This window comes from Paramormyrops kingsleyae, chromosome 1, assembly GCF_048594095.1.
Source record: "Paramormyrops kingsleyae isolate MSU_618 chromosome 1, PKINGS_0.4, whole genome shotgun sequence".
Lineage (NCBI taxonomy): Eukaryota > Metazoa > Chordata > Actinopteri > Osteoglossiformes > Mormyridae > Paramormyrops > Paramormyrops kingsleyae.
The window spans coordinates 48,697,739-48,712,502 of NC_132797.1; the positions used below are offsets into that span (position 1 = coordinate 48,697,739).

General features: G+C 42.1%; 1 protein-coding gene across 2 annotated transcripts in view; it reads right to left on the reverse strand.

The window, feature by feature from the left end:
• Positions 1-1,166: 1,166 nt before the first annotated feature.
• Positions 1,167-14,764, reverse strand: part of LOC111843181 (SLIT and NTRK-like protein 5) — a 53,180-nt gene continuing 39,582 nt past the window's right edge. The window contains exon 2 of one of the 2 annotated variants that reach the window (XR_011992938.1): positions 1,167-11,359. The gene's annotated coding sequence lies outside the window, so the exon portion shown is untranslated. Of the gene's footprint in view, positions 11,375-14,764 lie in introns of both variants that reach the window. The other variant, XR_011992935.1, reaches the window with a different exon arrangement.

Here is a 14,764-nt window from a genome sequence, read left to right on the forward strand (position 1 = left end):
TCTTATAAATACTTAAGGTAAATGAATTTTTAAAAATCATGTTTTTGTTATTTTCTGTATGCTAATGTGTGTCTGGGGCTTCCTCATCCCAGATTTAAAGGCAATGTTATGTGTAGTAATGTTAGGCCAAGTTATTTCATGTCAGTTCAGAATCAGAAGTTAGGGGACATAGATGTCAAATGTAATAATATCATAATGCTTTTTTTCCCCCCAATCTTAGTTTTAATTGGCTAAATAACAAATAATTTGTATTCTATATTTTATAGTTTTCTCCTGTATTTTTTCCCATTTTTATCACAGGATAAGGCAGAATTTATATTTCATAGTTTTCATACTGTAATAAATGCTATGTCAAAAACACTGCATTATTTATATAACACATACCATATATTTCATATATTTGTCTTTCTTCCTTTCATCAGTCACAAAGTTTCTGTTTTTATTCAGCAGAGCTACAGCAATAGCTGGATACCTTTATCAATATTAGGGATTTCCTGGCACGTGACTCGTTATCACTCGTTATTTTTTTTTAGTACTTTCTGCGCCAGAGCGCACTGCTTCTGCGTGTTTAGCGTTCCATAAAGTTCACATTTTGTCATTTTGGCTACGACTGAAACATAAGGTCATGATGATTGAGATAAAATCACCCTTGACCCACACAATAATGCAGTGCTCCACGGCTTCCACGCTAGGTTACCCTTCAGCTAATATAACCGAGAGTTAGCTTACACTAAAGTTTGCTAGGCCGTTTAGCAAATGGAGCTAATTTTACAAGTGTATGTTTTTTTTTCCCCGCTGATAATGAGGAAACCATTGGTTGGGCTTTTTATCGTTGTCCTAATATGAAAACCACGTGAGTCTAAGTGCAAAGAAAGGGATCAATTATAACATTTAAACAAAACGTGGTCATAATTTTTTAGTGTGGTACCTTACCTGAACGGTGGTTTGAGCGCAATGACAAGAATTCACCCAATCGCAAAGCAGGCTGGCTCCGTCTCCATAGCAACAGAGGCTGAGGTTCATGGGTATTGCTGGCGTCCACTATCCAAAACCTTTTCTTTTCTTCAGTTTTTTTAAAATATATTAATTTTATACATATATTAACCTTTTGGCATCAATGGGTGCAAATTGCGTCCACTTTAATCTAACTTTAATAACTTGGGATCCCTTTGATGTATAGACATCATACAGATATCATCAGAATCATAAGACCGTGAACTAAACGGCAGGTATAATTATATTGATGTGTGTGGAAGTATTTGCGAGAAATTCAATGCGCAAAAACAGCTAAAAATATGAAATTGTGCAAAAACGCACTCACTAAAAGTCCTGTTTTACAGCCTATAATGCACGCGCTGTGTATCTGACGTATCGCGACTCTCACCCGGGGCTCCCGCGCTCGATCACATGCTGAATGATTTTACTAGGGTTAGTAAAATGTTAGTAAAATGTTCCCTTTAACTTTTAAAGCCCACAAACAATAACATCATCTGCATTACATCCATAATAAAGCCTATTTCTTTACTTTATTCAGAGTTTATTCGCAAAAGTTTGTGTTTCTGTTTGCATTTGCGTTACATCAGCTCTTCCTGACAGCACTACCAAGGGTTTAGATCCTCGAAATATGGTGCGTTCGATTATTTCTCTTCAACTCGGAACTCGGATGAAAACGTCACGAAAAACGTCACTTCCCGTCGGAAACACGCCTCTTTTATGACGTTGAAGTCGGACAAGATTTTGTTGTCCGAGTTGCCCCTGTGACGTAATTTCAACATGGCGACTTGGTTTGTTTGTAGTTTCTTTGCTGTTCGAAAAAAGAATATCGCTATGAATGTACTAAAATATTTTATAAAGCTTTTACTGTGGTTTGACTAGTTCGTGTTTCTTGTTTGTCTCTCGGAAAAATCTCAATTTTCTCCATTTGGAAAACTCCAAATCTGCTAAAATATAAAGCAACAACACGCAGCAACGTGTTCATGGAGGCAGCCATGTTTATTCCGAGATGTGGGTAGCTCGAACGGGAGCTTGTCGGACGTGATGTCACTCAACTCGGAATTGTCCTCGCCCCTCGGTGATCGCTCTAGATGACGTAATCTGTAAAGCGCCAGTAAACACAGCCACGTGCGTTTTATTGCAGCATTACCGAAATAGATTACGGCATTACGGTCGCGGCTTGTCGCGAACACCTAAGCATTCAGTCCGAAAGCAAAAAGCAGCTCCTTACCGTGCGTAATGCCCGTTTATATCATTACAAGCAGAATATACTGTATGCTAAGCGCTACCATAACACAGCTTACTTCCTGATTACACAGTTCTGGATAGGACAGTTTCATCGCGTTTTCATAGAAAAGCCACTTCCTGAATGGCTAGAAGCTGGTCATTTTAGGTGCCAAAATGATCCAAAATTGGCTCAACAGTGATCAAAACTTCACTATTTCTTCTTCTAAAATGATCAGAAACTATTTTTCCATTATAGAAAAAACGAGGATATCGGGATGATATCAGTTTTAGCTGGCATAATTAACCCAGTAAACGGTCGATAAGGCTCATGTGTACTGTAGGCTAGTATTTACTGCTAGATTTGACACACCAAACCAATGGAAAAGCTGTATTTCTCAGTAAAAACGACATTTAGATGCGATGGCCGTAGCACAGCTGTGCAGTCTCGTTATTTTACCGGGAGAATATATTTACTATATTTTTAACTGGAAGCACTGACGATCGTTTACAATAGTAAGTAGCCTACAGAATAAAATGCAATAAAAACAAGGATACAATCTCCTACATAAATGTTGAGTAAAGTAGCGCTTAAAACAAATAAATAAAAAAGGGGGGGACGGACAGACAATACAGCGTCTGTGGACCCCAGCGTCAGAAAGAAAAACGTGCTGGAGGCACGAAAGATATTTCCTATTGAAATACATTGGCTCGAAATTCGTGCAGAGTGACACGAAAAAAAAGGGAAATTCGTGTCCATGAACACGAATCAATAGATTAAATTTCGTGACTATATCACGAAATGCCGTGAGACTGGGTTGGATTATCATATTATTGATGTTCCTTCATTTTTAATTTCTTCTTGTTACTCTTTCAACTCCAAAAAACTGAGAAGGGTCTGGCTGCAGGAGGGGCCTGAGAGCACGCATCCTCTGTCAGGCCTCATTCACTCTCAAGCCCCTATGTCATTTCCATTAAAACGTCAGAATCCGTCTTCACAAACCCCAATACGTAATTTCCGTTTCAAACCTGAACAATACCATTGTACATAGGTGTATAAATAAATATAGTGCTACTGTATGTGTTATTATTGTGAGACATCAGACTATAGCTAATATGTACTTTTAATAATTATTTTCTTGTGCCATATTTATGCCGTGAAATATTGTACTTTATGTCAGCATTTAAATGTTTGTACGGAAACTTTTAAATCATAATCTAATAAAAATATTTTGAATAAATTGTGCGTTATTGGTTATTAACAAAACGTATTTGTTTTATCAAAGGAGATAGCTCAAGTTAAGTACCATACACTAGAGTTTAGTGGTCTGTGCTTTGGCCAGTTACAGCGAACATTTTTTTTTCTTAACAACACCTTAAGAACTTTTACCACAAGTCGTTTGACGAACCATTCTTCTCTGGCATATAGGCTACTCCATTCATTTTGATACAAAATGGGACATCATTTGTGGCTGCAAAAGTACAAGTTAAAACTAGGATTGTGAAGATCTCTGTGATTAATTATGATCAATCTTACCTAATATCTAAATTTATAATCATAAATATTTATACATCCCCATAGTGGAGTACATGGCTTGTTGTCATGAATTCATTACAGTAACATATAATTTTTTTTAGAGAGACCAAATTATAGAACTTCATTGTCTAAACTGTCAATAAATCAGTTTTATGTTACTATTTCTGTAATAAAAGTATTTGATTGAATCCAGGGCAAGATTTATTAAGATGAGATAAAATGACAAAATTAACAAGAAATATTCATTTTATCAAGCAAATTGATTGTTCAAGATTAAAAAAAAAAATATTTTGTCTTAGTGATTTATGGCTAGGATAAAACGGGAGCCAGACTGGGTATCAGGACAGGGGTCCATTTATAAATGGAGGGCACAGGGAACATCCGGGGAGCATTCCAGATCCTGGAGAACTGGGCGGTGAATGTGGAATGTGGGTCCTCCTGGGCCCACTCCCTGGCAAGGCAGGGCCTGTCCAGACCACAGGGCCTTAGGGCCTCAAAGCGCCAGTGGGCCCAGAGGGCCCCTCCTACTCTATGTCTTGCCACCCCCAGCTGCCCGCCCAAACTTTTCAGTTGCTAAAACTGTACTCATAAGAACGCAATCCCCACTATGTGCATAAGCTGCTCAAATCACGGAAACAAACAGGACATGGAGAGAAATCTAACTATAAATGCAATCTTTGGTCCAGCAAAAACAGCTTTGCCATTACTGTAATGTTAGCCAAAAGTAGGCTGAAAAATCACCTGTGCCATCCAACCATGGCAGATGACTGTCTGCGGAATCTAGCAAAAGCAAAAATAAAAAATGTGATCATACATAACCAGATGGGTAGTGCAGAGTCAGCAAGAGCAGCACAGTTTTTTGCACGGACACTGATCTGTTGTTCCTATTGTCGATTATTAAGATAAATTTGGGGAAGTGTGTCTTACAGTTTTTCTTGATTACTTTGGCTCATTTCATGAATTTTGGAGCTCAGGGGCATACTTACACCTACAAACTGACTATATCTAAGCATTTTGACTCTTGAGGCTAAAACGAGGCTTGTTGTACTTTTCATTTTGGTGGTGCTGACTAATTCATTGATGCAATTATTTGCTTTCTAGACATGAATTAATTGTTTTGAGTAAGGACAGGCTTTTGCAGCTAAACCATAATGCTTTGCTGTATGCATGAATTGGTTTGAGAAATGCTCTTATAGTCTTGAGAATGTATGTTTTATATATTCATGTCAAATACACCAGCTTCAGCATTGCAAGGTTCTACACTGCAGTATGTAAAGTTCACTGGCAAGAGGAAGCACTTGCATGTACCTGTAACTTCTTAAGAACATAAGAACATAAGAACTATACAAACGAGAGGAGGCCATTCGGCCCATCGAGCTCGCTTGGGGAGAACTTAACTAATAGCTCAGAGTTGTTAAAATCTTATCTAGCTCTGATTTAAAGGAACCCAAGGATTCAGCTTGCACTACGTTATCAGGAAGACTATTCCATACTCTGACTACACGCTGTGTAAAGAAGTGCTTCCTTAAATCCAGTTTGAAATGTTCTCCCGCTAATTTCCACCTATGGCCACGAGTTCTTGTATTTGAACTAATGCTGAAGTAACTATTCGGTTGAACAGCATCCAAACCTGTTAGAATCTTATAGACCTGGATCATGTCCCCCCTCAGTCTCCTTTGCTTGAGGCTGAACAGATTTAGCTCAAATAACCTTTCCTCGTATGACATTCCTCTAAGACCAGGAATCATTCTTGTGGCCCTACGCTGCACCTTTTCTAAGGCCGCTATGTCCTTTTTAAGATATGGTGACCAAACCTGTACACAATATTCTAGGTGAGGTCTCACCAAGGAATTGTATAATCTTAGCATTACCTCCCTTGACTTAAACTCCACACACCTGGAGATGTACCCCAACATCCTATTGGCCTTTTTTATTGCTTCCCCACACTGGCGAGAATGAGACATGGAAGCATCAACATACACACCAAGGTCTTTCTCATAATCAGCTACCTTTATTTCAGTAGGTCCCATAAAATACCTGTACTTTATATTTCTGCTCCCTACATGGAGTACCTTACATTTGTCTATGTTAAATTTCATCTGCCAGATGTCAGCCCAGTCACTAATTAAATTAAGATCCCGCTGTAGCTGCTGAGCCGCTAGTTCAGTATCTGCTACACCACCCACCTTGGTGTCATCTGCAAATTTCACCAGTTTACTGTATATATTGGTGTCTATATCATTTATGTAAATTAGGAACAAAAGTGGTCCTAAAATTGAACCCTGCGGTACCCCACTATGAACGCAGGCCCACTGTGACATCGAGCCTCTTATAACTACTCGCTGCTTCCTATCCGTTAACCAGTTATCAATCCAAGTCGCTACAGTTCCTAAAATACCTGTCGCTTTGAGTTTAAGTGAGAGCCTCTTGTGGGGAACAACATCAAAAGCCTTTTGGAAATCTAAATAGATGACATCATAGGCCTTCTTATCATCAACTTCCTGAGTAGCTTCCTCAAAAAACTCCAACAGATTTGTTAAACAGGATCTACCTCTCCTAAATCCATGCTGGCTATCCCTCAAAATGTTATTTGAGTCCAGGTAATCTACCATTTTCTCTTTGATTATAGCCTCCATAACTTTACCAGTTATACAAGTTAGACTGATTGGCCTATAGTTTGACAAATTACTTCTATCCCCTTTTTTGAAAATGGGCGTTATGTTGGCATGCTTCCAATCAGAAGGTACCACACCTTCAGATAAGGATTTTTGAAACAGTAATGTTAAGGGTCGGCAAATAATATCCCTCATCTCTTTTAACACTATAGGTAAGATGCCATCAGGGCCCTGTGATTTATTTATTTTGAGCTTAGCTAGGCTTTGCAAAACATCAGCTTCAGTTATATATATATTAGTTATAGACGATGTTGAATTAGTAATAAGAACTGGTAAGTTACTAGTGTCCTCGACAGTGAATACCCGTGCAAAACTATCATTGAACTCATTTACTATGTCAATGTCGTTTTCAATTATAAGACCCTTACTATCCTGCAGATTAGTAATTTCAGCTTTTAGAGCTCTTTTAGAGTTAAAATACTGGAAGAAACTTTTAACGTCATCCTTAGCCTCCAATGCGATCTTCCTTTCGACATTCCTTTTAGCTCGTCTAATGTCATTTTTTAATTCAGCCTGTAGATTTAGATACTCTTGCTTTATTATGTCATCATCAGTTATTTTCCATCTCTGGAACAAAGCCCTTTTCCTCCTTACTTTATACTTTATGTCCCTATTAAACCACCTAGGTTGCAATTTCCTAGATTTATTCTTGCTAGAAACAGGTATGAAGTCCTCTTGTACTTGCAATAATGTGCTTTTAAAAAATTCCCATGTCTCTTCAACAGTTTTGTTATTTAACTCCATCCAGTTCACGGTTTCTAGTTTTAATCTCATACAATTGAAGTTAGCCTTCCTAACATTATATATTTTTGATTTGGACTTTGCTCTTCGGGCACTAAACTTAACCTCAAATTTAACCATGTTATGATCGCTACTGTCAAGTGGTTCTAAAACATCTAATTTACCAATCCTGTCCTGGTTATTAGACAAAACAAGATCAAGAATGGCATCTCCCCTGGTAGGGGTGTTAACAAACTGAGTAAAAAAACAATCCTGTACTAATTCCACCATCTCAAGTTCATTTTCAGAAGAGCCAGCAACAATGTCCCACTGTATCCCCGGTAGATTAAAATCACCCATAACTACCACATCATTTTTATTGCTCATAATCCTAATATCACTGTATAACAATCTGCTTTCCTCAGCAGCTACATTGGGTGCTCTGTAACAAACACCGACAATTAGGCTATTTGAGTTTGTAGCATCTAATTTTACCCATATAGCTTCCGTACTTTTACTTATATCAGTAAGCTCCCTTGCCTGCAAGATTTCCTTTACATATACTGCAACACCACCTCCCTTCTTACCTATACGGTCTTTACGGAACAATGTGTAACCATCCATATTATATTCTTGTCCATCCTTATCACTCAACCACGTTTCAGTTATTGCTATAATATCATAAGAGTCCGATGAGATAAGAGCCTCTAAATCATGAATTTTATTCCTAATACTCCTGGCGTTTAAATACAGACAACAAAGGGTAGGCTTATTACAGTGCCTACTTATAATATGATTTTTTTGGGCTTTCCGTTTCCCCCCAGTTACATACTTAACTAACCTCCCTGCCCCCCCAGTCCCTAGTTTAAACATTCCTCAACTACTCTACAAATACGCCTTCCCAGTACACTGGTTCCCCTCCGGTTCAGATGCAACCCATCCGGCTTGAACAGGTCCCACCTGTTCCAGAAGGTCTTCCAGTGCCCCATAAACCTAAACCCCTCTTTCCTACACCATCCTTTTAGCCACGCATTTAATCTCCTTATCTCAGCTAACTTAGCCTCACTTGCGCGTGGCACGGGGAGTATTTCGGAAAATACCACCATGGACGTTCTGCTTCTAAGCTTATTGGCGACTTCTATAAATTTATCCTGCAGAACAGCCCTTCTACCCTTGCCTATGTCGTTGGTGCCAACATGCACCACGACAACTGGATCCACCCCAGCTGGGGCCAAAAGCTTGTCCACACGATCTGGAAGGTCTCCTACCTGGGCACCAGGCAGGCAAGACACCGTACGGGACCCTCTATCACGCGTGCACACATAACTGTCTACTCCCCTAATAATTGAATCCCCCACTACCACAACCTCCCTCTTTCTGGGGGGAGGGGGCTCCTCAGTGCCCAAGGGCCCACCTGCTTCCCCAGTCCCTTCCGGCTCTAAAGCTGGAAGCACCTGAAACCTGTTAGACACAGACACCTCAGGTGATGCCGCCTCTGTAACGTGTGTACGCCTTTTCCTGCGTCTACGACCTACGGTCACCCAGCTCTCTCGACCTCTCTGCTCTTCATTCTCCCTCCCCCCCGTTAGTGGCGTACACACCGTCTCCCTAAACGGCGTATGAACTAGCTCATCTAACTCACTGTTGCATTGGATGCGAGCCAGTTGCTCCTCAAGGTCGCGAACCTTGACCATGAGTGAGTCCACTAGCTTACATCGCTCGCAGATGAAGTCCGACTGGACACTAACGTCCAGAAGGGCAAACATCTTGCAAACGCAACACTGAGCTGGCCCCATAATTAACTAACTCACTATGACCCCGTACTCCCAGCCCAGTAAATTTATATAGTGTATTTAACTATAAAGATTAATTTGCGTAACAATAAATGCAGTAACGTGCGGAGTACACTAAAATAAGTTATTACTTGTGTTAAAACGGAACTTAATTATTATTTTATTAAAAATTTTAAACCTGATAAACTTACTACTACTTACCAGAAGAACTTCTGCCTGAACCAAGTATGAACTAAAAACAAGGCGAAATCGAAGTTGCTCTTGGGAGGTCGAAAAACCACAAAAACCCCCTCACAGCAGGCTACTGCCGGAGCGGGAAAAAAGTGGAAAATGTCCTCCCGGCCCCGACTGGCGACCGAGCAAAGCTCAGGAGCAACTGTCCTTTTCCGACGCTTGGTAGCGATACCGACGTTAGATGTTATTAGTTATAATCGCCCCGCGGGTGTTTGTTACGGAGTTTAAACGCGGACAGAAAAACGCCGCGCACGCGACACCCGCAGCTCTCTGTCGGTAATAATCGCGCTGTTGATTAACAGACAGGACAGACAAGCACTCACGCTGACCGAAATAAGAACAATAAATAGAAATAAACAGCCACCCACGTAAACAGGTAAAGCACACAAACACTCAAAACACTCCAAAAAAACAATCCCAAACAATCGCTGCAGCTCAACACCACTCTCTCGCAGCAATCCCAGCAATCCTCGCAGCAATCCCAGCCCACAGTACACAGTACAATAACAAACCAAAACAAAACCAATACATAGTAAAAAAAAACAATATAACGACAATACTGGAACAACAAAATTACAATCATGTACTGTGGGAACTAAAAATAAAATTTTGAATATATTTTTAAATAATTTTGAAAGCTTGGTTAACTGTTTTGCATGTGGTGGCTAACATATGTTATGCATATGTTTTGGGTGTAAAATTATTAGAATAGGAAACTACTTAATTTGTTCTGACCAACTAGATTAAAGCAACTAAAAATTGTACCAAATAATGACAATTGTACAAAACCAATTGCAAGTATGTACTAAAATATTTGGATATTTGTTAAAAGCAATGAAAAATGATGTCAATGACATTATGGTTCTTGTGGTTTAACTTGTTGTTTTGCAAATGTTACTGTGTCATGTGAGAGATGCTCCAAAGCAATCAAGAAAAACTGTAACATTATGTCAAAATAAATAATGTAAAATGTACAGGGTGCAGCCAAGGGCACCGGGGGTGAGCATTGTGCAGCCGGGGCACCAGGAGGAGAGCAGGGTGCAACTGGGACACCTGAGCAACCACTGGTGTTTCCTGCAGGACAGTAGACAAAGCAGAGCAGGCCAAGCACAGCTGCCGTGGGGCCAGGTGTGGGGGATGTGACCCTTCTTGGACCGGCAGCCTGGGATTTGAGCAGAGTGGCTGCCTTGCGCCCAGATTTCTGGTGTATGGGTGTGTACTTACCATTTGTACATAGAGCTGCCCACCTCTACACCCTCTCAGGGTCAGGAGCCTGCGACTCAGACTATTAGGTTCGAGGCTCTGTAGGCTAGAGAGAAGAGGGTGCAGCCCCTCCCTGGCCGGACTCATGAAGATCAGACTGAGTGGCAAACCCTCCTGGGCCAGGCTCTGGAGGTGCAGCAGAGGCAAAGACGGGCTCTGGAGGCACAGCAGAGAAGAAGATGGACTCTGGAGGCCCAGTGGCTCGCTCACTGGGGTCAAGCTCTGGAGGCGCGGCAGTGACCCCTCCTGGGCTGGGTTTGGTAGGCACAGTGGCAGCCTCACCTGGGTGAGGCTCTGGAGGCATGTTGGCAGCCTCTCCTGAGCCGGTTCAGGAAGCACAGCAGTACGTAGCTTCCCCTGGGCAGGACTCTGGAGGCACTGGGGCAGGCTAGGCAGCAACCACAGGCACAAGTAGCTTCCTCCACTTCTCTCTCCTGTGACTGGAAATGGAGGGCAGTTCTGCGGTGAGAAGTGGGGAGCCAGCATGTGGATCTGTGGTGAGCAGCAGGGAGCCAGCAGGTGGATCTATAGTGAGCTGTGGGGAGCTGGCAGGCAGAAAGGCTTCCCACTGTGGAGAGATGGCAGGCTGAGGGACTTCATGCTTCACTAGCCTCTGTACTTCAGCTATTGGGCACTCTTTTCTGCCCCCTGGGTATCCATGTCTGGGGTGAGCCCTGCCAGTAAGATGGGAGCGCTGGCCTCAGGTACCTTCCATACAGCAGGATCTCACCTCCAATCCAGGTAGGCATCCAAGAGGAAGAAGTTTTCCTTGGCTCGCAGGGTAGCTCTGGTGACCTTGCTGGTCTCCAGATCCAGGGAACATGTGGGATTCCAATCCACTTGATGCAGGACGGCCTGAAGGCCGGGACTGAGGTATGAACCATGGAGTTTCTTTGCAAGTCTGCTCATTCTGTTGAGATCTGAGAGACAAAAGCCTTTAGGGCAGGCATTGGGAAAAGAAAAGGGATTTTATTGATCCAAACAAACAGGATCATGGGGGGTCAAAAACAGGAAGGCAGTTATTCCAAGTTAACTTGCATTGAACTCAAAGAACAGAGACTGGAAATAGGATTGTGAGGGATCAAAAACGGGAGGTGTGGAGGGGCCCAGGCAACAAGAGGGTTTGATGTCAATGACTGGATTGTGGATCACAGGACGTATATACAGAACTAACAAGGGAACAATCCAAAGTCTGTTATATCCTCCTGAGACCCCACCCATTCATTTATATCCATTGTAGTGGACATTTTGTTTTTGCATCTATCTTTTCACTGATGTAAGGAAACATATTTATTCCTGTTGTACACTAAAGAGGACATGCTGTGAAATTAAAAATAAAAATAAATTAGAAAAAATTTAAATTGTAAGATGTCTTATTTCCCCCAAAGACAAATAACCTAAAATTGAAGGACACTTTTTTCCTTGGGTTTCAGGAGGATATCCAGAGTTGCTGTATGCCCAGAACACAACTACAGGACACCAGTTACTCATGCCACACCCCAGCAGACACACTTGTGGTATAGATTATTATATTGTACATGTAGTAATCCAACTGACCAGATGCATGACTATTAATAATCCCTACTACGTATCTGCGCTGGATATCACCAGCATGCCTGCATGTCCATTATAGCTGAAGAAAACTACAGCTAAAAGTGGCCCTGTGAACCAAATTGCTTGTCCGTTATAAGCGAAAATCCGTTTTATGCGAGTCCGCTATATCCGATGCTTTTTCTGCATGCTCATAAAGGTGCACAGCTGGGACCAGCGGACCTCGTCCGTTTTAGACGATAATCCGTTATAAGAAAGTCCACTATAATGGGATTTTACTGTAGTTGTTTAATGGTTTAATTTAAATTTGCGATGTACAGATTATTTGTCTCTGACAAAAATGCTATTTGCAAGCAAGTACAAGCTGAATTTCAATGCTTTCAAGAAAGACCAATGAACAGATGGCATTAGGAAAAGAGAGTGTATTGTATTATAAGTAGGGATTTTTAACAGTTGTTTTTGTAGTCACACACCTTGGCGATTAATGGGGTATACCACAAGTCGTTAGTTCATAATCTAGTTAACTCAAAAAGTCTATAGTGGTATGCGGACAATTTACTCATTTAAAATTTTCTTAAAAACGAATTTCACAGAACATGAATTCCATAATTCAGCACCTGTTCACGCTGAGTCTATACCTCCAGAGAGTCCCAATGCTATGGAAAACAATGCTATGGTTCCAGTGCCCAAGAAGGGACAGCCTGTATCACCAAATGACTACAGGCCCATAGTACTAACCTCTCACATAATGAAGGTCATGGGGAGACTTCAGACCACTTCATCACAAGTGGTGGCATCACAAGACCTTCAGCAGTTTGCATACCAGCCCCGTGTGGGTGTGGAGGATGCAATAATATATTTGCTGCAGAAGGCATACTCCTCCCTGGACAGACCCAACACCACAGTTCGCATCATGTTCTTTGATTTCTCCAGCACTTTCACTTTTCACTTCAGAGTGCTGAGGGCTAAATTGGAGGACATGCAGGGGAAGGCTCTCCTGGTCAAATGGACTGACAACTATCTGATGGGCAGGCCACAGAGCTGTGTGTCTGAGCATTTGATAAGTAACATCGGGGCCCCCCAGGGTAATTGTGCTATCTCCCTTCCTTTTCACCCCCTATACTGAATTCTTTAACCCCTTGGGGTCGGCGGTCCCGCCGGCGGGATCTGACAGAAATTTCGCAAAACCGTTTAAATAACTCAGCGAGTTTTTGTCATATACACATTTTAAAAATACTCTCAGAAACCTTGGACGGTCTACTTTTCAAATATATATAGGTAGAAACTAAATATATTTTTACAGCTTCGTGATACGAATTGAAAGAACAAGAGTGACTGACTTAAGCGTCTGCGTCTCGAAGCGGCTCTGATCGCCCACCCACTTGCAAATCGCGCTATTCGCATGATAATAACATGATAATCCGACAGTTAGTATTAGGTAAAGAAATATGTGAATACGCCCATTTTGACCGAAATAAACAAGAGCACATGTCTGGGTAGTGTTTACACTGATCGGCTACAATATAGCACACGGATACGTCTCTGCCGCTGAAGCTTTGCGCCAGTGTTGCCACTTTCAGCAGCGAAGCTCATAACTGCGTTCATGGCTCAGTGGGCTAAGCCTGTGTGCCTGCAATCACGTGGTCACCAGGGCATGACATTAACTTTTTTGCTCACTGGCCAATGTGGTTAGTGGATTTCCGGAGTCACTAGCCATTCAGCATTTTTACTAGCCACAATTTTGTTCCCAGAAAATCGCAGTTTTTTCTTCACCATGATACGTTAATGTTTGTTAGATCTAGATTTACTTATGAATGACAGCATACAATGTACAGTATCACTACCCACATAGCAGACAGGTCTGGCCCAGATCTGGCGTCAAGCCGGCATTGCTGGCTGAGTTCTGGCATGGCAAGTGGTATGTCAACCAGATATGGGCCAGGTCTGGCAATGATGGCACTGTTTACATTATGGCATGCCAGATGTGGCCCGATTGTGGTTTGGTCTATGTGGCCCAGGCACATAGAAGACAGGTCTGGCCCAGATCTGGCGTCAAGCCGGCACTGCTGCCCAGTTAGCAAGCACATGTGGGCCGATTCTCGCTGAGTTGTGGCACATTCGGTTCACTGTCAGCAACGGTAAAAAATTGCGGGCCGATTGTGGGCCTAGCACGGCGACGATTCTGGCTGACTGTTGGCATTTTTAATCTGGGCCAGAACCATTCTGAGCACGGCGAGCGATTCTGGCTGACTGTCGGCATTTTTAATCTGGGCCAGAACCGTTCTGAGCGCGGCGAGCGATTCTGGCTGACTGTCGGCATTTTTAATCTGGGCCAGAACCGTTCTGAGCGCGGCGAGCGTTTCTGGCTGACTGTCGGCATTTTTAATCTGGGCCAGAACCGTTCTGAGCGCGGCGAACGATTCTGGCTGACAGTCGGCATTTTGCGTGTCGGACGACTTTGGCTGACAGTCATCCATTTCAGCATTGGTAACATGATTTGTGTCGTACCTAGCCCTCACCTGGCGTAAAATTCTGGCCTGATGTCAGATAAATATTCTCAAAAAAATTCGAACCAGAACTAGTCTTAACATGGAAGATCATTCTGACTACAGTCTATAGGAGGGGTCACCAACATGGTGCCCGTGGGCACCAGGGCGCCCCCAAGGACCACATGAGTTGCCCACGGTGACTGTTCTAAAAATAGCACAACTCACCATTGAGCATGGCGTCTAAAATTTAATTTTATCCTGTTGATATTCTTCTTTAATCACATT